Here is a 23,031-nt window from a genome sequence, read left to right on the forward strand (position 1 = left end):
ACTATCCAGGACTTGTAGAGCACTTTGCCGTTTTATGAGCACTTTCCACATGGCATCCTTTATCATCGCGGTAACTCAGTGTATGAGCTGGGCTGGCAGTTTCCTCCTCCTCTGACGAGGAAGAAAACCACAGTTTAGCGAGGTTAAGGATAGAGCAAATCTCACACAGTGGCAAGCCAGTCCTCCGACCCCGCCTCCTCTTTCCTGATGATTTCTGATGTTTGGATTGGCATCCAAGAGAGGATATGGTAGAAACAAAACTCTCTCTTGCCAGTGTCTCCTCTTCCTTTTCCCCTTCCCACTTCTATTCTTTCCTCCTTCCTCCCTTTAAAATGAAAATTTCAAAATGCAGAAATATGCAAAGATAATAACCACCCATAATCTCACCATCCAGAGATAGCGCCTGTGTGTTTGCTTCCAGTATTGTTTTATGTATTTTTGCCTATTATTAAATTTTCTCTAAAGCATATTTTTAAATGTGGACAAAGAAATATAGTTTACCCTACTTTACATAACCTATCTGTTGTTAGACATTTGGAATGTTGTCACATCTTCTGTAATTTAAATAATGTGATAAGCATTATTACATATAAATCTTTGTTCACTTTTTAAAATGTCCTTGAGATAAATTTCTTGATGAAATTTTAGTCAAAGGATTTCCAGATATTTAAGACTTTTGATATTCTATACTGCCATCTATAAAAAAGTTTGAATGATTTTACAGCTCTATTAGCAACTCTGTTTGAACACTTTGTATTGTATTCTTTTTGACCTTTTAAAAATTCACAGGCATTGTTTTAATTTCTGTTTCTCAACAAAGCTTCAGAAAAGGAACTAAACAAAATGGAGACAAGCAATCTACCAGATGCAGAATTCAGAACACTGGCTATAAGGATGTTCAATGAACTTAGGGAAAGAGTAGATGAACTCAGACATTTAACAAAAAGGTAGAAGCATGAAAGTAGAGATAGAAAACATAAAAAAGGAACCGGTCAGAAGTAAAGAATATAATAACCGAAATGAAGAATACATTGGAGCAGGGGTCCCCAATCCCCAGGCTGTGGGCTGGTATTGATCTGTGTCCTGTTAGGAACTGGGCCACACAGCAGGAGGTGAGCGGCAGGTGAGGGAGCAAAGCCTCATCTATCTGTATTTGCAGCCGCTCCCCAGCCTCAGCTCCACCTCAGATCATCAGGCATTCGATTCTCATAGGAGCACCAGTCCCTGATGCCGAAAAGATTGGGCACCACTGCATTAAAGGGAATCAACAGTAGATTAGATGAAGGAGAGGATCAAAACACCAATTTAGAAGATAAGGTAGCAGAAAACATGTGAATAGAACAGCAACAAGAAAAAAGAACCCAAAAAAACAAACCAAAAAAAGAGGATAGTTTAAGAGGCCTCTGGGACAACATCAAGCGTACCAACATTTGCATCACGGAGGCACCAGAAGAAGGAGAGGACAAATGATTGACAGCCTATTTGAATGAATAATGAGGGACAAGTTCTCAACCTTGCAAAGAAGATGCACATATAAGCCCAGGAAGTGCAGAGTACCAACAAGACAAACTCAATGAGGCCTAGCTTCATAATAATTAAAATGTCAAAGGTTGAAGACAAAGAGAATCTTAAAAAGCAGCAGGAGAAAAGTAGCTAGATACCTATAAGGAAGCTCCCATAATGTTGTCAGTTGATCTCTCAGCAGAAACTTTGCCAGGGCAGCTGGGATTGGCATGAAATATTCAAAGTGATGAAAAGCAAGGACCTATAACCAAGATTACTCTACCCAGCAAAGCTATCATTTAGACTCAAAGGACAGATGAAGAGCTTCCCAGACAAGAAAAAGCTAAAGGAGTTCATCAACAGCAAACCAGTATTACAAGACATGGTAAAGGGACTTCTTTAAGGAGATGAAGGAAAAAATATATGAATAATAAAGTAGCCCTCTCAATGATTCATTATTTTAAGAAGACAGACATAGAGTAACCTTTTGAGCAGTACCATTTCCAGTATTTCATATTTCCACTTTTGCTTGCCTCGTCTTCCCCTCCCTTACCCCTCAATTTTTATTTATTTTTCTTAAACCACTGAGTCTGATAAATTAGGGCTATTAAGAGACCGTTTGTTATTCTGTCCTGGGTTACTATTTTAAGGGCTCAAAACACTCATAAATATATGGACTGTAAAGAGATACATTTTAGCCAGTGAAAAATTCATTTTCTTTAATATATGTTTTTAAAGTGTCCTGCTGAAATTCTGCACAATATCTCACCATGATCTTCCACTTTGCCTCCCATTTTTATCTGATAAGAGCTCACCCATCAGGGACGTGGTTCCCTTTCTCCGTGCCATAAATAACATCTGGGGAGGGGAACATCTCCCACCACACAGCAGTGTCAAGATTTTAACCAGTTTTGGAATTTATTGTTAAGCTTTCTTGGGATGGGAGCCAAAAGTGCATGCATACCCATCAATTAATTGTCTGATGGCCTTCCTGGTTCAGGACAAAGGCACTCCCAAGTCCAAGCGTAGAAAAGTTTCTGATCTCAGCCTCACTTTCTGGATGGGAGATGAGACATGACGGGTTGTTACACATCCCGACTTCTCTGAGCGCAGTCCCACTTTTTGCTGTGGTCCCAGTGAAATTGTTGAGACTGATCTTTTTTACTCTCAGAAGTATCCTGGTTTGCATGATTGATTATGTGGTCGCTATAAATGTGGGCTCAGAAGCACAGTGCCCATTTTGTCTCTCATTTTTGCCCCTTCCCCATCAGATGCTCATTCCGTGTATTGAAACCTCCTTTTTCTTCCATCAACCTCTCATCATGGTCAGGAGACTTGTAATCCGGGGTAACATCTCTAAGGCTGGCAAGAAAGGAAACAAATATGATCTTATTTCCCACCATATAAAAGGCACTATGTGTGGGCTTTTCAAAAAAGTCATGCTTTCATTCTAAGAACAACCCCATGAAGTACTATAATTTATCAGTATCAAAATACATATTTTTTTCCACCCATCCATGTCTCAGAATCCGTCTGTGCTTTATAATTGTTGTTGTCTTATAATTGCTGTTGGTCACGCGGCATCGTCATTGTCCCTGTGTGCAGTAGCCTCAAAACTCACAGCACAACTTCGAAGAACATCCTGGAAGTGCAGCATTCTGTTAGTCCTCAGGAAGCAAGTGATTGTGGAGAAAGGGAGACAGACGCACGACTTTTGGTTCTTTTAAGGATTCTTTTAAGAAATGCTGTATCACCAATAATCTTGATGGCACAGAGGCCATGTTGTTTGGGAAATTACCTATGTGATCACTTTGAATCTCAAAGTGACTCTAAATATGAAGGTTTAGAATAGCTTCAACCAATTCAATTCATTTATAATTTTTCCTTTTTATATGTGTCCAAGAGTGGCATGCAATAAAATCTGTGCCAGCTACATCTAACAAGATTTAAACTTTTATAAAAGTATTTTAAACTAATTATACAATTTAAAAATTTCAAGAGACTAAAAACATTGAGTCAAAGTTATATGGAAGGATCCTTTCTTAGTTATATAAGAAAACAGGTGTCCTACAATTGATGGCGTCCTGCGTTGGTTAAATATGGTAGGTACATGTGAGCTCGTTTCATAGGTGAGACGAGAAAGACAGGTGGTTTGCTTTTCCCAAGGTCATGCAATTAGTTGGTGGTGTAGGAGTCGGGATGGAACGACTCAAAAATTGATTTAAATGACAGCCATGGAGTTGCCGCAAAATGCCAGTGTCTGGGAGGCTCAGCAGTGAAGGGAACATAGGTAGTGTCTGCCCCACGGAGCTTTCAGTGCTGGGAGCAGAGGGACCATGGTGGGAAAGGGACAGAGGCCCGTGACTGTGATACATCCCGAAGGGTCTGATGGTAGCAAGAGAGCCAACCCTAAACCTGGGGACCTGGGCCGCATGCAGCAAGAAGGGGCTCCCGAGCCGTGGCCTGACTAGTGAGGAGGGATTATTAAACTGGAGGAGCTTGGAGGAGCATCACACGCAGCAGGGCAGCAGATCCGAACACCTGGCGGTTCCGCCGGCATCCTTTCCGCTCTGCCTCCCTGGTCGCCAGTCGTGATTGGTTTGGGCAGTGTCCTGTGGTGGGCAGCAGCAGCTCTCCTGTGGAGAACTGAGATTAACTTTGCTGCCTACCGATGATTTGGACCTTTCCCCCTAATTCTCAAGAAACAAGGTTGGCATTGAAAACTCCAATTTTAAGGTGAGGAACAACAAAGTTCAAAGTGCCAACCTGCTGCGCCCAAGGTCAGACAGGTAGTAGTAAATGACGGAGGTGAGACGCGAATCCCAGAGGACTGGAATCAAAGTGAGAGTTTGTGCCAGTACCTCAAACTGGGTCACACACTTCCAGGAAGAGAAGGGAGTCAGGATCCATTTATTCAGTCCTCCATGCTTTGGGGTGGGGAGAAAAATAGAGGCTCCACACGTAGGCGGTGACCTACCCAAGTGACAGTCAAGGACGAACCAGGAACGAGGCTGTCAAGGAGCAGCCGACTTTTTTTTTCCTCTCATGTCTTCATTACTTTTATCAACATGTATTTAGGAATCGTCCAACCAGGGCAAACCACAGCTTTAAAGCAATTACTTGGTGATGATCAAGAGGGGCTGAGGGGAATCTGTTTACTTATTTGTGTGAACCTGAAATGCCTGCTTTCTTAATTAAGCCTCAGCTCCGGGTTTCGCCTCAAGCTTTTCATGTCTCCCTTCGTCACCGCAGGCCTCTGGCTTTGCCCGTTTGCTTCCTAAGAAGCATGTGCCGCTGCCCTCCCTCCTGGGGCATCTCCCTTCGTTAGCCCCGGCACCCAGCTGCTTTCAATTTCACAATTATCAGCCACAAGCAATATAATCCTCAGCCACGCAGGAGCAAAGGGTTGTCTGTACCTGGAGCCTTCCTCCTGCCCAGCTCTTTCTTAAAAACTCACGTCAAGTCACCTGCAGGGGCCCAGGCTTCCGGAGCCTGAGCAGTACTGAGGCTGTTTGGGGTGCTGTGGTCTGGCTCTCATGGTTGTGCTTTTTGGCTTTACATCTGGAGATGCTCGATAAATGCTTCCCGAACAATGAGGGCACGAAGGCATGAATGAACGAGTAAACCACGTCGGGCATTCACGTGAGTGCAAGCGTCTGGTGGTGGGGTGTCGGGGTGGGGAGTTGTCAACGGTCTTATGACATAATATTGTTTGGAATTGCTTTTCACGCATGAAGACATTCATTGATGTTTAATGTGTTTGTTGGGATAGCTTCATGCCCAGCCTGCTGGGGCTGGTCATAATTTATGTGTCACGTCCTGCACAGCCTTGATAGAGTTCTTTTTAACTCTGCTTGCTCGGTGGGACTCCTTTTGGTTCGTCCTTAGCTTGCCTCTCACCACTACCCAGGGACCTCTTATTTGTCCCAGGTATTGAGCAGCTGCTGTGCCCTGTTGGCGATGCAGTGCTGAGGCAGACCACGCTGGGTCCTTGCCTCTGGGGACCTCACAAGGTAGTGGGAGAGAGAAGCTAGCAACTAGGTTCAGTCCAGTGGAGAGGTGTGGGTTTCTGTAGGAGCCCATTGTAGAGGCACCTAAATGGACTTACGTCATCAGAAAAGAAGAAGTGACGTCTAAGCTAAGAAAGGCATGCCAGTTAGTCAACAGAAGGGCGAGAAAGGAAGGGTTTGGGTTGTCTGTTGCCGCATCAAACGGAGCGGTATAAAACCACCTCTTTGTTACGTCTCACAGTTCGGTGGCTCGGGAGTTTGGATGCAGCTCACATGGGTGATTCTTCTCCATGTGGCGTTAGTTGAGGTCATTTGATAGTATTCAGCTGGAAGCGTGTCTGGCCTGGTGGGTCCAAGAGGGCTTCCTTCGCGTGCCTGGGGCCTTGGTGGGGACAGCTGAGAGCCAGCCTCTTTCCCTAGATAGTCTGAAGGACTCTCCACGTGTCCCCTCTTGTCTGCCAATGCAGTCAGGTCTCTCACACGCCAACACAGCTCCAACGGAGAGGAGGTGGCAGCTGCTAGTCTCTGAAGGCCTGAGGCCACAAGCTGGCGAGGCATTGCTTCCCCTGCGCCCACCAGCCAAGGCCTTTGCAGAGCCTGCCAGATCCAAAGGGAGAAGACAGACACCCCCACTTGTTGATGGAGGAGGTGTCAAGGACTCTGCGGCCGTTTCTAACCTGCCGTCTTGAGTTGGAAAGAGGGTTCTAGACGGAGGGAGCGGCGTGTGGAGGCCGGCGAGAGCCTGGCCGCGTGGCGGTATCAGAATGAGCCCTCGGAGGCTGGACCCGAGACGGCAGCGGCCGCGACAGTGGACGAGGCTTCAGAACAGGCAGGAGTGAAGCGGAGCGGGCCTCGTCGAGACATGTCATTGAGTCTGGACTTTATCCTGGGGACAACGGAAAGACAGTGAAGGATTTTGAGCAGCAATGTGACACAGTCATATCTGCAGTCGAGAAAAGTCACTCCTGGTAGCTGTGTGGGGACTATGGGAAGGCGTTGCCAAGGGCCCAGCTGGAGCCACAGGTCTGGCGTGGAGGAAGGGGTTGAAACAACTCAGGTGAGGGATGTCGACACCTCGAAAAAAGGGAGGGGCAGCAAGTTTTAAGAGCTAAATAGATGTGGCACCGGGGAGGATGGGGGAGATCAGGTTCACGGCTGTGTAAGACAGGACTTACTGCTCCCCTGGGCCCTGTCTCCAGGCTGCCCAGCCTCACTTCCTGCTTGCTGCTCCTGTCCCCCGTGGGCCAGAAAGCCCCAGCCTCTGCCACTTCAAAGGCTGACGTCTGGGTGGCAGTGTGGGCGCCTGGCCCTGCACACACAGTTGGACAAGCAGCTGCGTTTTTATCCCAGCATTTCCAACAAGCATCAGTCAGCTTCCCATATGTGAAAAATGGGGACAATAATATTAAATGTGACAAACATTTAACCATCTCTGAAGCTGCGATCTCGATAGCAGCTGGGAGGAAATGATAAAGTGGCAACAAGGACGAAAATCAGATTTCCTCTTGGAGAAGCTGATAAAACATTTCATTTTTCTAAACAAAGAGAGTTAGGGATTAACCTGATTTATTTCAAGCCTTCAGGGCCCCATTTTGGAATCATCGAGTCCGGAATTGGGAGGCCTGAGGGTTTCCTTGTCCCCAAATTGGTCCCCTACTTTCTGGAGAGGTAATTGTCGGGACCCACAGAGCATTGAATTTATGTCCAGTGTGCTTGAAATCGAAACCCGCCCCTCGCCAGTGGAGCTGGTTACCGTTCTGAGCTTTAGTTTCCGTATTTTAAAAATGGGAATATCTGATCCACCTCACACGGTCAGTGTGAACATATGGGATGCTGTGGGTGAAAGGTCAGCATGCACTTTCTCACTGACCCGCACCGACTCTCTGCATGTTCGGTTAGGTCCTCCCCAGACTAAATGCTAGGGAACTGAGGCTCCTAGGGGTAAAGCCACTGTCCAAGAGTCTCTCTGAGGTTTGGTGTTCCGTGATGGTGGCGTGAGACGTTCTTGCTGGCTCTAACAGCACTTGGACAGTGCTGTGTGGAAGCAGGTGTCACCTGGGTTCAATAAGTAACTTTCTTATAGAGTTACATGAGAATGTGTGGTAGTGAGCTCCCCATTGTCAGAAGTGTTCAAGGAGAGGCTGCAGTCAGCTGTTCAAAACTGTGGTTGGGAGAACTTGTGACACGTGTGGGGTCAGAATGGATGTCCCGTAAGCTACAGCCTGGCTCTGAGAGTCTACAGAGCCTTAAAATGTGTTTCAGGAACAGATATTGGAATGACCACAAGGAGTTCTTCCGGTTATTTATGGCCAGCTTCTTAATAGAACCTTCACATGGTGGCCCAGGTGGCCCAGTGTCAGATGAATTGGACCTCTGAGGGGGCTGTTGGCCATGTCTCTGGACATAGCCTCGGCAAGCTGGGTTTCCTAGAGCACCTTGGACCACAATAAACAGAATCGCATCACCCTAAATATTTACCAGCTTCCTCTAATTACATCAAGCTTTTGTGATGGAGGCCAGGATGGACTCTAGCTTCCTAGGGGTATATTTGGTTTCTCCACCAACAGGGAAACCTGAGGAGACCTAATCTGTCATCATGCTGTAAAGAAGGACTGACAATAGCTAACTCTGAAAAAAGGGAGCCGGCTGTCCCCAGGCGAAAACACAGCATAATGAAGTGTGTTTGATTTTAAATTCAGCGTATTTCTTTCTCCTGTGCCTCTCACTCTCTCCCCTGCTCTCGCTCAGCACAGATCTGTCTCACTTTGCTTGATCATCGCATTTAGGGGTCAGAAAGGTTTTTCTTAAACAGAGAGCAGGTATTTTCAGTTTTGCAGGCTCTATAGTCTTCATCACAACTACTCAGCTCTGCTGCTGTCTCTAGAAAACAGCCATAGACAATGTCAATAAATGGGAGTGGCTGTGTTATAAATGCAGCCACTCAAAATAAATAACTACGGCCATAGATGATATGTAAATAAGTGAACACAGTTTTATTTACAAAAGAGGCAGCAGGCTGGATTTGGCCTATGGGCGTTAGTTTGACTACCCATCATTTTCAGCTAGTCCTCAACAAGCCAAGAAGAAGAAGGCATGTCCGCATCCCTGCCCGCACCAGGAGCTGTGGGTGGTGCAGACTTGCACCTCAGTGTGGTCTGTGGAACAGCGGTACTAGCCTCACCAGAAACCGGTCCATGGAGATTGTCAGAAATGCAGAATCTCAGCACCACCCCCTGCCCCCCGCCTTCTCTTCTATTCCCCCTAAACCTCTTATCTTCATCGAAATCTGCATTTTTAACAAAAATTTCCAAATGATCCACATATGCATTCAGGTTTGAAATATACTGGGCTGTAAGAGATAGAGTGGTCTTGGGGGTAATGATTAACATCTCTGTTGAAATATTCTGCTTTTTTGTTCTTACTGCTGTTCGTGGAGCCGAGATATAAAAGTTTAGGCTTCAGAGAGAGGATCAGTGTAGACAGGGTAATTGTAAAACTTCTGATCACTATTGTGATGACGGCTAATCTTTGCACAGTCTTTGGCATTTTCCAAACCGATCTGATAGTCTCGTGAAGTTCTCACTGTACACCTGCGTGCGAAAAGGCACAGCTCTTCGAGCTCCGGGGCTGCCTGCTCTCTGTGGCGTCCTCCCTACCCCCGAGTTGTGCAGAGCGCTGCCTGAGCAGCTGTCCACGGCGGCCCTGCCCAAAGAGGGCTTTACTACCTCAGGTCTTCTGATGTGGAAACTGAGGGCAGAAGCTTTTGAAAAGAGGACAATGCCGGGGTCTGTTTTGAGGAATCATCGTGTACTCGTATAAGGGAGGGGAAGAGGAAAACGTTTACACAGCCTTTGCCACGCCACCGGCACGTTTGCATTTTGAGCCTCCAAATCTTGTGAGGGTGGAGGATAGGTCTCACTGCTGTCACGCTCATCTTCTGTCTGAGGATATGAAGCTGAAGTGGGAGCCAGGGTTCACACCCAGGGGCCAGTCTTTGAGCAGGCCTCTTGGACTCCAAGCCTGACCCTCTCGTGGTGGGAGAGGCCATGGGCTTTGGGATTTGAGGCGGGGCACTATTGTGAGGGGGCTGTTTCTTCAGGAGTTAGCGATGTGATGCCATCGTAAGGATGCGGCTGACCCACCTGGACCGTGTGTCAGAACCGGGTCCAGTGCCTTGACCATTGCCTTAGGGTTTTGCTGAAGCTCTTGCTTAAGAAACGTGGAGTGACAGCACAGAATTCAGTGTATCCAGAGCCCTTCGTGCTCCTTCCGGAGCTCACTGGCGTTCTCTGTCATTAAAATGCAGTGTTGATGAACATTTGAGCAGCGGGGCATCTCACCCACGCCCATTTCTCACCCATTTCTGCCCCCTGCCGCTCTCATGGTTCTTTAGGTTAACTCTTACCTCTTCCAGCAAGTCCCCATCTGGCCCACAGACCCCCAGTTAAAACACCCAAAGGTCTGGAGTGGTCTGTGTAAACATCACGGCAGCCTGGACGGGACAGAGATGAACTGCCCGCCCCCAGCTTGCCCTGTGCCCCGTCCCTCTGCGACCCTGACCGCAGGCAGCCTGCGCGCGCCCGCAGGGAGGCTCTCCCTTCGGTCCGCTCTCTGCTTCCCTTTGGTTTCATCAGGTCCACACTGAGGCTGTGGGAATAATTCCTTGCTGTTTTATAAGGTCACTTGTTTGGCAGGTCTGCTGAGGGACACCATTGCCTGGGCCAGGGGTACCCTTCCCTAACCTCTCGGTGGGTCGCATTTCTCTTTGGTCACAGGAGACAGTAATCTCTCCAGAATTCCTCCCTGATTAACCTCAGGCATGTCTCCGAACCTGGCTGACCCTCAGTATTTTTGTCTAAAATGGGGGTGATAACACTACCTACCTTCAGGGGATTGTCATGGGGATTGGATAAGGTGTTTTTAAAATACAAAGTGCCCCAAAAGCTTTTGTGCAATTTTAAGCTTTAATAATTTCAGGAGCATAAATTCTATAAACGTACTAAATGCTTTGTTTGAAAGCTGAAGTATTTCCGTTTTAGAAAAGTATTTAGTTTTGCGAATTTATACATTTTTAATGTTAATTTTTGTTTCAGTCAATAAGTGCCGCGCGTTTCGCCAGAGGGGCTAAAACAAAATTTAAAGACTTATTTTTAAAAACTCACGAAAGTACATAAATGCAAAATAAATTTACAATACTTTCAATTGAGTTTTTGTGTATTTATAGCATTTATATCTTTGAAGTTATTAAAGCCTAAAATTGCACCAGGACTTAGTAAGTGCTACGCAGAGAAGCCCGTCTTTTGCTGTTTATATCGTAGTCGTCATTCTCACCACCGTCCCTCGGTCAAAGCCATTGTAAAGGAAATCCGGCTTTGCTGTGAATTACTAAAGACAGGGCGCCGTGGCATGTCTCTGTCACTCCCTCGGTGCTGGCCTCGGGCCACAGGCCTCCCGTGCCGCACATCCCAGCTTGGTCGCCACGCTCCTACGGGCTCACATCCTGCGCCACGTTTCTAGTTCTCGCCCCTCGCTAGTTCACCTGCCGGGCTTCAGTACAACATGGTGGACCCCGGACTCTGGCAGGAAGCGGGGCGAGGGACAGCACGGGTGTGGCAGTACTACAGAGAACTCGCACCCATATTCTGTTTTGAACCAAGATACCGGTTCACTCCATCTGCACCCTTCCCCTGAATCTCACTCTACCCTTGACCGTACTCACCACCACCTCCGTTAAAGAGGACGCGTCTTTACTGACCGCTCTCGCTCTCCTTCCTTACGACCTTCACAGCCCGGGCTTGGCCATCACCCAGCCTCTCACACCTACTTATTTCCACTCTGTTCTGGAACCGCCGCTCGAGAGTCTCTCGCAACGCAATGACTTCTCTGTGGGAACCTAGACTCTCAGGATCCCCCGATGGCATACCCCTCCCCGCAAAGACCTCTACTCAGCAGGTAATCTCTTGAGCCCCAGAATTTGGAGTCTCGAGAGAATATCAGGAAGGAAAGAGATGAGTTTTGGAGAAAATTTCCTGCTGTAGAAACTAAGTTTGTAATAATCTCAGCTACGTGAGATGGATGTGAAATTGATGAGTTTGTTCTTGAATGTCAGAGGTCTCTGAAATCCGGGAGGTGGTTGGACAGATGGGTCTGAATCTTTAAGAAGTCTAGGTAGACGTTGAACCTGGGCCTCTCAGTGTGGAGGGGTGGGAGGGGCTGGCCAGAGGGGCATGCAGCCCATGCGGGGAAGGGAAGAGGATGGAGCCCAGGAGAAATACAAGGTGTGCTTGCCTGGCCCTGATTCTGGAAGGATAATATCTGGGGTCACAGATGCCAAGAGGGGGCAGGGATTCAGGGAAGTGCCAAAGAGGGGCCGACACTGGAGAGATGTCAAGAGGGACATGGACCGGTGGGTGTGGCTCCTAGGAGACCAGCGGAGACCCTGGAAAGGGACGTGTTGGGGCAGTGGGGACAGTGGCAGGACACTGAGGAGAGAGGAGGAGGTAGGATGGTGGCCGCGGCCAAGCACTTCAGTAAGATGGGTCACAGCAGGTGGTGATAAAGCAGCCATCTTTATCTTATTTGAGGCTACTCTTCCTTTTCCCAGGGACTGTCACCGTTTTACAGGTGGGACACTAAGGCACAGGGGCTGGGGTTATGGGTTCCTCTGCTTGAGTCCCTTAGGAGCGGCAGGAAAGCAACCCAGACCTCGTGAGCTGCCTGGTCTAATTAGCTTCTAATTGAGTTCCCTCTCCTTCCTCTTAGGTGTCACAGTGACATTAAATTACAGGATTCAAACATAAAATTTCCTAAACTTAAATGTGATTTATTCAGTAGGACTTTATACCAGGTCACTTCATCATGCACAGTGTCATAGACCAGATCTATTATTCACAGGAACTATCACTGAATCAGACTCTGGAGCTGGGCGAGACCTTGAGAGGTCAGCCCATGATCAATTCTGCTGTCCCCCCAGGTCTGGGAAGCCCTCGCCCCACGGCTGCGGGTGAGCAGCAGGGTTTAAATGTGAACAGGAAAGGAGAGGCCCAGCGTCCCAAACCTCACGTCACGCTTTGGGTCTAGCTCAGAGCTGTGTTACTTTAAGTCTCCTCAATTACAGCGAACCTTAGATGGGAGCTGGCCCTGCCTCATATCACCAGGGTTCTGCTTGGCCGGCAACCAAGCTGGACTGGTCTCTACAATCACGCTTTAGTGTTCTCTTGGAGCAGAAAGATGGCGGGTACAGTATATAATTCATTAATTAGTTTATTCAGTCATTTAATAGCTTCAGAGGCCCCAACTCGCTGTACAGATGGAGAAACAACAGCTTAGAGAGAAGCGAGTCGCCCCAGGGTAGCGGCAGAACTTGGACTCAAACCCGAGCCTCCTCAGTCCCTGGTCCAGGTCTCCGTGTCCTCGCACCAGCTGCTAACCAGCTGACACGGGCTCTTTGAAGGTGGCAGGGGGGGAGGTAGGCGGCTGATGCTTATCTCCATGATGAATGGAATTCCGGTTGGCAACTCGATCTTCAGCCTTCGCAACTTTGGGAAGACAGAGGATGATCAAAGAATATAGTTTTCTAATGAAAGACACCTTTGGAAATCTAATATTCCGCCCTGTCAGCCTCAGGAGTCAGGGGAGGAGGATTGAGAGAGATCTGTGGTGAGCAGGCCTGTTGCAGACAAGCCGATCTGAGTGTGTGCTAGCTGCGCCGCCTCCCCACGTGCTGAGCAGAGTCCAAACAGGTGCTGGAGAAACCGAAACGCAAAGATGGGGGGGTAGCGCGGCGGTTCTGGGGTCTGCCTCTGGGCCCAGGCCCCCGGAGCTTAAACCCCGAAGGGCCGCTTGACCGCTTGATATCCGCGTGACCGGCCAGGCAGAGACTTAGATACTCGCTGTCTTGGTTTCCTGACTGTGCCCTGGAGGTAGTGGAACTTAGCCCATCAGGTCGCTGTGAGGATTACAGGAGATAAGGAATATAAAACACTTTGCATGGAACTGGGGCGAATCTTCCATATGCTGGCTTTTATGAATCACACCATGCAGTCTTTTCCCACATCTGAAATGGACGGAGCTGGTTGCAGATGGGCACAGCCTTCCTGGGGCAGAGTTCCTCGCTGCTTGGTCATCACAGATGTGTGCTCCCGAACCAAAGCGGAGGGGTGGGAGTGGAGGCTGTGGCCCCTTTAGTCTCAGCAAGCCCCGTCCTCTTCCAACCCAGGTGAAAATGAGGGGAGGAAGCCCCTTTCTTTTCCCTGTTTCCACTTTCAGAGTGAGGTAGATTCCTGCGTGTCAGGAACTGTGCAGATACCAGGGACAGTAAAGGTGGCTTAGACCCAGGCTTTACGTTCTGAGCTCAGCTGAGACAGATGCTTATTTTCCATCTGGGCCTGGATGTGGGCAGACTGCTGCTGGGAGGCTGCGGGGGTTTGGGGGGATTGGGCTAGGGGCACAGGTATGAGAGGGTGATTCCGCAGGTTCTGGCCCAGGGGCTTCAGACAGGCGACATTGGAGCTGACTCTGGAAGGGTGAGGAGGTGACTGATTTTTAGTTCAGTTTGATAAAGACAGGAAAGCCCCTAGGGAACTGCGTAGATGGTGGCTCAGGGGTGACAAGGGTCTCAGCAGACTCGGGGATGATGGACATTGTGTGTGAGATGGTCCGTCAGGACAGCAAGATGGACAGGAAGCCTGGGTGGGGGCGGGCCTGGGGAGAGGTGGCACCGAGCATGTGACAGGCTTGGCATTTATTGCCTGGAATCAACAAGTCACTGCAGAAGATGCAGCTAATCCATCCTGGGATCGGGGAGGCTTTCAGAGGGTGTGACATTTATGCTGGGAGCTGCAGGCCTGGGGTGGGCTGCGCCAGGCCAGGAGAAGAGCAAGTGCAGAACCCTAGCGCCTGGAGAGTATGGAGGGAGACGGACAGAGAGAGGAGCAGACAGCCCTGGCCCCTTCAGCCTTGAGTCGAGGGTGAGAACGGGAGTGGTAGGAGATAATGCGTGGACCCAGGGTGGGGTCAAATCATTCAGACCTACAAGCCCTGCAGTCACTAGGATCCTAAGCAGGCCACAGGCAGAGGGCTCATGTGACCAAGATTTTGGCTCAAAGTGCCATGCCACACCCCCCCACACCCCCGCCAACAAAGCTGCCTGAACTCGGCTTGAGCACGTTGCCCAGAGACGGTGCCCTCTGATTGCTTGGCCCTTTACTGGGCAGTCTGTTTCCCTGGGCACAGAGGGGGCCGGCTCTCACTTAGAGTTGTAAATGCTTGCAGAGAGCCCCCTTGTCGGCCTAATGCAGATCTGTGGCTCGTTCCATGGAATTCGTTCCGCACTACACGAGTATGATATTATCCAATGTTTATGGATGGCTGAGTCTAAAATATCCATTCTGAAGTCCACTGAAGGATGAAATTCCTTGTTACTTTCACAGATTCTCTTGTCTTTCCCCCCCTCCACCCCCCACCACAGAAGAACCTATAAAGCATTGGTATTTTTAGCTTTGAGCCTGGTCATTTTTCTAATCATACCCGAGTAAGATGGAAGAGCATTTTAGGTGTAAGATGGGTGGTTTGATGAAGACAGTCCCAGGCTGGACAGGCCTCCAAAAGCAGCCCCCTTCCCAACCACGGTCTCTGTTTGTCAGGTTTCAGCCACATCCGGAAGCTGACGTCGCGGCCCCTAATGTCTCGCGGACTCTCAGTGCTCTTGACTCTCCCCAGGACTCAGGACTAACCCTTAGGCAGAGGCCGCTGTGCGCCTGGCCCAGCCTAGACTCCCAGCGAGACACCCACCCAGGAAGGACAAGGGCCAGGGCTGAGCCTCTAACCTTGTCCTGCATGCTCTCTCCACGGTCAGCATGCCGGTGCTCCTGGGGTTTTTAAAAACGTCCCAGCACTCCATCATTCTGGGCTGAACTGCCTCTAGCTGACTGTCCTGGGTCTGTCATGAGCCCCACTGCTCATCAGGTCCCGCCTTCTCTTTTTATGCCAAACAGGCCCTTCCCGCTGACCACGGCTAGAATTCTCCACCGCCCCCAACCCTTACTTCCGGCACAGCGCGCCCCTCCCCCGTCCCGTGCATTGCGGTCTTGTGCATTTACCTGCCCCGCGCTGCCATCGCCTTCGCTCTTGCCAACTTTTGGATCTTCCTTGTACAGTATTGCCTGGCACCAGAAAGGCGCACTGAGTGGATGCGCACACGAATGCCCCAACTCGGAGCGTTTCTGTGAGCAGCCGGAGCCCGCCGCAGTGGGCAGACTTTAGCCCACGTCAGTCATTGCCCCTGACCACGCGTGCGTCACTGCGCGGCGGACTCAGAGTTTCACCTGCGCCGTCTCACTCAGCGACGGTATCATCACTAATGATGATGTACCCCGCTCTGTGTGGCAGGTCTGGAACTGTCTGCAGCAGACACAGCCCTTGCCCTCTTGGCCCGTTCAGTCCGGGTGGAAGGCAGCCAGTTGGACAGAGTGTGGGCGCGTGGCAGAGTTCCGGGACAAGCGGAACGCAGGGCGCTGTGGGAGCCCAGGTCAGAGTATCTCACCTGTATTAGAGATTCTAGGAGAGATCCTCGAGGAAGTATGTTTTACAGAGACCTGAGTGGGCGTAGGAACTGGCCCGGCCAGAGGCAGGCGGGCGTGTTCCAGGGGACTTATACAGGGAGGAATGGAGACGGGGCCTGACCTGCGGGAGGGTGCAGCTCCTCGGATTCAGGTGGTTACCACGGAACTCGCTGTGTCTGTCTGTCTTCTGGATGCCCTGCCCTCCCTTGGTCTGGAGAGGAAGGGTGATAGGAAGCCTCTCGGCTCAGGGGGTGGGTACCAGCCACAGGCCACTGTGAACTCCTAATCCCCCATCCACCCCCAGGCATCCTGGCATTACAGGGTGCTTAGTAGGAGGCAGGCACATGGGCTGAACATCCCTTGTTATTGATGCAGATTTCAACCTGTCACCTAACCTCTCTGAGGCTTTCAGCCTTCTCACTTAGACTAAGAATACTGTGGTCACTTCCTTGGCTTGTTTTGAGGATGAAATACAAGAGCCTATGCAATGTAGCACCTAGTGGGTCCTTAACACTGTCGTTGCTTTCCCTCCCTTTCCGTTATAGAACACCCCGGAACACATATCCTGCTCATTCAGCTCCAGCAAAATAGTGCACACACGGCAGGTCAGCACTGTGGCATTCATTTGGGCACCTGGTGTCCTCGGTGCATGCTCTAATGCCCATTTTACAGATGAGGCTACTGAGGCTCAGGGAGGTTAAGTTACTTACCCAGAGTCCCAAACTGGAAAGCTGGGAGTCAAGCCCTGGCCTCCTGCTCCTGGACGCCCCCCTGCCCTCGCGTGCCGGCTCACTGGGCAGGCTGGCAGAGGCCTTCGTTCCTATTCCTTCCCGTCCTTTTTTAATAGGATGCAGTTAGCCCACAAATGACACTGGGTGAAACGCACAGTTGTAAATAACCGTAGTAGGAAAACAGGAGGGCATTTCTTGACCCCCACATCCTGACAAAGTCATTCTCACCCCAGGTTCCCATTTAATTCGGAAGAACACATGCAGACTCCTCGGATGCCAGCCCAAGCGTCAGACTCAGCAAACAGGTATGGGCAGTTGTTGATTACATCAAACACAGCCCCAGGCAGAAGTCGACATCAGCAGTTCGTGGTTCCTTCCGGGAAAGGATGCAGTGCTTTTCAGAGGGAAATACCGAGGTGGCCTGGATCAAAGCCTGGTGGTCCTGCCTGCTTTTTCCAGTAGGAGTGTTACTTTTGTTCAGCGCATCTGAGTACAGGTATGTCCCTACTCATTTCATTATCACACAAAACCTGCTGGGGAGGCTTCATAGATGAGCACGGGGAGGCTTCATAGATGAGCACGCCGAGGCTCCAGGGGGCTAATGACTTCGCTCTAAGTCACAAAGATAGTACATGCTGGCATCTAGATTCAAACCGAGGTCTGTCCGGACTCAGATCTACGCTTGTCTGCCTGTTTCCTGCTGGGCCACGTCTCAGGGACCACGTTGTGTGTGCTGCCGGGATCGAAGCGGGAGCCGCAGGCTGGGTGGCTCCCGAGGTGCTTTTGAATTCCAGAGCCCACACTGATGACGGGCCAGGCGTCTGAGGCTCGCTCTACCTCTCCACTTCACTGAAGCCTGGGTACCACCCTGTAAAGTGGGTTCCGGAGTCAGAAAGCCTGGTCAGGGGGTACTTTGTGGTGGCACTCAGGGGAGCGGTTAGCAGTGGGAGGTCTCCTCCATGGTGTCCTGCGGGCTACAGGGCAAGGCTGATGCAGGAGAGGAGAGCTGTCTGTCATGTGGACTGGGGCAGTGGGACAGGGACTTGTGACCTAGGCTGGCGCACAGGAGTGGCGTGAATTTTCTGCAGAGGAGACAGGGAAGGCAGGGGGACACGGGCTTTGTCTCCAGGTGGACAGCTGTCCTCTGAGTCTGTCTGGAACATAGCATAGGGCTGCCTTCGGAAGGAGGCAGGAGCCGAGTTCTCAGGAGGAGGCCTGGGGTCAGGGCCTACTTGCAGAGAGTGGCATTTAGGCCTGAGAGTGACAACGGTGGAGATCAGCCCTCTGTGAGAGGCCAGCTCCTCCATGGGCTGGGCCGAGCCTCTCTGTGAGGTCCAAGCCCCAACTATGGGGAGAAGAGGATGGGAGGCAGTAGATGACGTCACCTGCCCACCATCTTTCTACTGAATTTGATTTCTGCCCTCTGCTCCTATAGAGCAGGGGGCTGCTGACTACTTTCGAGACACCTGCCCACTTCAGGGCTGGGCACTGCATGGACTGAAGCACGATGAGGGCCCCCAGGAGAGCGCCCCATCGGGGACAGGGAAGGGGAGGAAAGGAGGAAGGCGAGCCAGTCCTTCCCCCCACCTGGCGGAATACTGCTCAAGTTGCCTGCAGTGAGGAAAGGCTCTGCCTACCTTTTCACAAAGGGCCCGAGGTTTTTCCAGCACATTACAGAATGACCCAGGGTCTCTGTCCTCAGGAAGAGAAGTATATAAGAAGTAAGAGTGGGAAGGAGAATCAGAGGAGTGGCAGACATCACTGGGGCCGAGCACCGGCTGCTCACACCAGAGTGGAGCTGGCTCAACACTTGGGGTTCCAGACAGAGTCTCTTTCTGGTCCTCATATGACATAGTTTCTCTTTATGTGCTACAGATAATTGCTCTGCACCCACTCTGCACGTGGCTCTGCCACGGCAAGGAGGGGGATTGGCAGCGGGTGAGCCAGGGTCTGGATGGAGGGCTCGCTGGAGGAGATGACGTTGAGTCTGTTTGCTTTTCCTTTTCCCTCCCTCCGAGGGCACGCCCTTCTGCCTGCTTCTGGCTGCCAGTTTCACCACCAGGGCTATGCCCTCCTCTGACCTCCTTCTACTTCTCGAGTCTTGACTATCCCTCCTCCTCCCTTGTCCTCCCCAAATGACTGTCACCACAACCTACAAAAGTGCTCAACTCCAACCCACATTCAACAGCAGATTCCACCACTTCGACCTCCAAGCCGTGCGTCCACCTGTTGCCCTTTGAGGCGACTCTGCTATGCTCTATCCACGTCCTCATCCATCATCTTAAAAGAACTATCCACATTCATTTGCGCCATCATATTCCACTTTATTCATGTGTCACTATTACTTTTATCACCCAACTCTATGGAAATAGTTTTCTGAAAATACCAGGGGATCCCCTAAGTGTCACATTCCTAATGATTTATCACTTCGCATCCTGCTCGATACCATTAGACGCTGTTGTTTTTGTTTTCTGCTCTAAACTTTTTTTCTTTGAGTTTGGTGACGCCTCTCTGTTCTGGTCTTCCTACTCTGCCCATTCTCTTCGTCGGCGGTCCCCAAGTTTTCTTCCTCATCTCTCTTATCTCGCTCACGACCCGTATTCTGCTTGTGCAGTCTCCTGGCACCTCGCGGCGTCATCTACCATCTGTCTACTCATGGATGATACCCAAGTGTCTCCTGAGCTCCCCATGGGACTGTACACTGATACGTGGCCGCAAGTGCGCGGGAATGTTGCTTTTGGCGAGCCAGGATTAGGGACAGTCAGCCCGGGGGTTTAAGACAGATAGTTCGATACGGGAATTAAATGAATTGTTACGAGTATAAGCAAAACAATGGCCTGTTGATTCAGTTTAAATAAAAAGCAGAGTGAAATTAGAAAATCATGGCCATATTTATTTGCCCAATTCCTAGCCTATTGTAGGAGCTTAATAAATGTCAGCTGAATCTTTTGTTGGCCAGTTGCGCATATGTCCTGCATTTTTTCTCCTGTTAGATGAAGTTATACGAGTCCATCTCATTGTTCTAAGATTTTGAAAAAGGTTGATGAGCAAAATATTGTTTATTGAAGGACTAGGAGAATAAATGGATGAGATAATGAACAGAAAGGAATTGAGATCTTGCCTCCCAGCTACTCATCTGTCGGTATTGTCTTCTTGAAGGCTGTTCGTGCTGCGGTACCCCAGTTCTGCCTTTGCTCCTCCTGGCAGGCACCCCTAATTCGCAATTTGAATGAAACTAAGGCTCCCTGGGATGTGTAAGTTTGGTCTGTGTGAACCTTAAAAGTTGACCAAAAAAAGTCAGTTCAACAAGGCAATATCTCATTTGTCTCCAGCAAGGTCAAGAAAATACCTTTCGGGTTATGAGCCCAGTTGGTGGCATCTAAAGATTTCAAGGTCAATGAAGGCAGTGTGGAAACTAGGCTGAAAAAGCAAACCCATTTTCGAAATGTGCCCTTTATAAACAAAATTGAGGTATAATTGACGTATAACATTATATTAGTTTCAGGTCTATAAACAGTGCTTTTATATACTTCTGAGTATTTGCAAAACGATCACCACAATAAGTCTAGTTAACATCCATCACCACAGTTACAAGTTTTTTTGTGTACGTGATGAATTTTAAGATCTATTCTCTTAGTGACTTTCAAATATACAATACCATCATATTAACTCTGGTCAGCATGCCATACATCACATCCCCATGACTTATTTTATAACTGGAAGTTTGTACCTTTTGATCCCCTTTACCCATTTCACTCAACATCTATCTCCTGCCTCTGGCAGCCACCCCGCTGTTCCCTGTATCTGTGAGTTCAGTTGTCTTTAGATTCCACGTGTAAGTATGATCATAGGGCATTTATATTTGGCTGACTTAATTCACTTAGATAATGCCCTCACAGTGGACCTCAGGGTCTACCCAAGCTGTTGCAAATGGCAAGATTTCCTTTTTTAGGGCTGAATCATATTCCATTGTATATGTGTGTATATTGGCACGTATGTGCTTGCATGCGTGTTTCCGGGTTTACACACACGTCACATGTCGCATTAGCAAATTTTAATTGAATTATCACTTTCTGTGCCTTTGTAATGTTTAGTAGCAAATATTTTATGAAGTGCTTCAGAATTATTATTCCTCCCCTTCCACAGAAATTCTAAATATTGTCAAAAGGCAGGAAAAAACCAATTGTCTTCATTCATATCACTGCAATAAAGGGGGAAAAAGCCAAAAAAAAAAAAAAATGGACACTTAGGTTGCTTGCATATCGCGGCTATTGTAAATAATACTGCAACTAATATAGGGTGCACATATCTTTTCAAGTTAGTGTTTTTGTTTCCTTTGGATAAATACCCAGAAGTAAATTACTGGATCATATGGTAATTATACTTTTAATTTTTTTGAGGAACCTCCGTACTGTTTTTCATAGTAGCTGCACTGACTTACATTCCCACCAACAGTACATAAAGATTGTCATTCTCTACATCCTTGCCAACAGTTATTTCTTCTCGTTTTGGTAACTGCCGTTCTAACAGGTGTGAGATGATATCTCATTGTGGTTTTGATTTGTATTTCCCTGAGTATTAGCGATTTTGAGTATCTTTTCATGTACCTATTGGCCATCTACATATTGTCCTTGAAAAAAATCTCTCTTCAGATCTTCTATCCATTTTTTTAATTGGATTGTCTTTCGTTTTGAGTTGTATGAGTCCTTTATGTATTTTGCATACGAATGAACCCCTTATCAAATATATGATTTGCAAATATTTTCCTTCGTTTGGTAGGTTGTGTTTCCATTTTGTTTATGGTCTCATTAGATGTGTAGAAGCTTTTCAGTTTGATGTAGTGCCACTTATTTATTTTTGCTTTTGGTGTTAAATCCAACAAATCATCTCCAAGATGGAGATCCATGAGTTTACCACCTATTTTCTTCCAGGCGTTCTATGGTTTCAGGTCTTAGTTCAGATTTTTAATCCATCTTGAATTCGTTTTTATGAAGTAAGTCCAGTTTCATTGTTTTGCTTGTGGCTGTCCAGTTTTTCCAGCACCATTTTTCGAAAAGACTATCCTTTTCCCATTATATATTCTTGGGTCCTTTGTCACAAATTAATGATTATATATGCATAGGTTTATTTCTCTTCTGTTCATGGGCTTTCTATTCTGTTCCAGTGATCTGTGTGTCTGCTTTCATGCTAATGCCATACTGTTACGATTTCTGTAGCTTTGTGATATAGTTCCAAATCAAGGAGCATGATGCCTCCAACTTCGTATTTCTTCCTCAAGATCATTTTGGCTATTTGAGGTCTTTTGTGGTTCCATACAAATTTTAGAATTGTTTGTTCTATTTGTGTGAAAATGCCATTGGAAATTTGATAGGGATCTCACTGAATCTGTAGACTGCTTTGGAAAGTATGGACATTGTAACAATATTAAATTTGCCCATCCATGAGTACTGAATATCTTTTTATTTATAGTATTTGTGTCTTCAAGGTCTCTCACCTCCTTAATTAAATCTATTCATATATATTTTTTATTCTTGATGCATTTGTAAATGAAATTGTTTTCTCATTCTGTTTGTTCTTAATGTATAGGAATGCAACAGATTTTGTACGTTAATTTTGTATCCCGCTATTTTACCAAATTTGTGTATTTGTTCTAACAGTTTTTTAGTGGGGTCTTTAGAGTTTTCTATACATAATTTTATGTCATCTGCTAATAGTGACAGTTTTGCTTCTTCCTTTCCTATCTAGATGCCTTTTCTTTTTCTTGCCTAATTGCTATGGCTAGAACTTCCAGTGCTATGTTGAATAAAGGTGGTGAGAAGAGGCATCCTTGTCTTGTTCCTGATCTTAGAGGAAAAGTTTTCAGCTCTTCTAGTATGTTAGCAATAACCCAGGTTTAAATTTTTTTTTTAATTGTGATAAGTTACACATAATATAAAATTTGCTATCGTAACGATTTTGAGTATAAAGTTCAGTGGTATTAAGTGCCTTCACGTTTTGTGTGACCATTACCACTGTCCATCACCAGTATACCCTTTTCATCTTGCAAAACTGAAACTCTACTCTTTAAAGAACAGCTCTCCATTCCTGCCCCCCTGCCAGCCCCTGGCAATCACCATTCTACTTTCTGTGTCTATGAATTTTACTACTGTGTGTACCGCCTATAAGTGGAATTATATAGTATTCGTTCTTTTTATGAAAGGCTTATTTTACTTACCATAATGTCTT

General features: G+C 48.0%; 1 long non-coding RNA gene across 4 annotated transcripts in view; it reads left to right on the forward strand.

Annotated features, from left to right (window-relative positions):
• The window catches only part of LOC107519736, a 399,180-nt gene that overhangs the window by 325,028 nt on the left and 51,121 nt on the right, over window positions 1-23,031 (forward strand). For all 4 annotated transcript variants that reach the window (XR_004954244.1, XR_004954245.1, XR_004954247.1 and 1 more), the window contains exon 5: window positions 17,040-17,302. This is a non-coding gene — a long non-coding RNA (uncharacterized LOC107519736). The remainder of the gene's footprint in view (window positions 1-17,039; window positions 17,303-23,031) is intronic.

The sequence above is a fragment of the Rousettus aegyptiacus genome, unplaced genomic scaffold (assembly GCF_014176215.1).
Source record: "Rousettus aegyptiacus isolate mRouAeg1 unplaced genomic scaffold, mRouAeg1.p scaffold_m13_p_14, whole genome shotgun sequence".
Classification (NCBI taxonomy): Eukaryota; Metazoa; Chordata; class Mammalia; order Chiroptera; family Pteropodidae; genus Rousettus; species Rousettus aegyptiacus.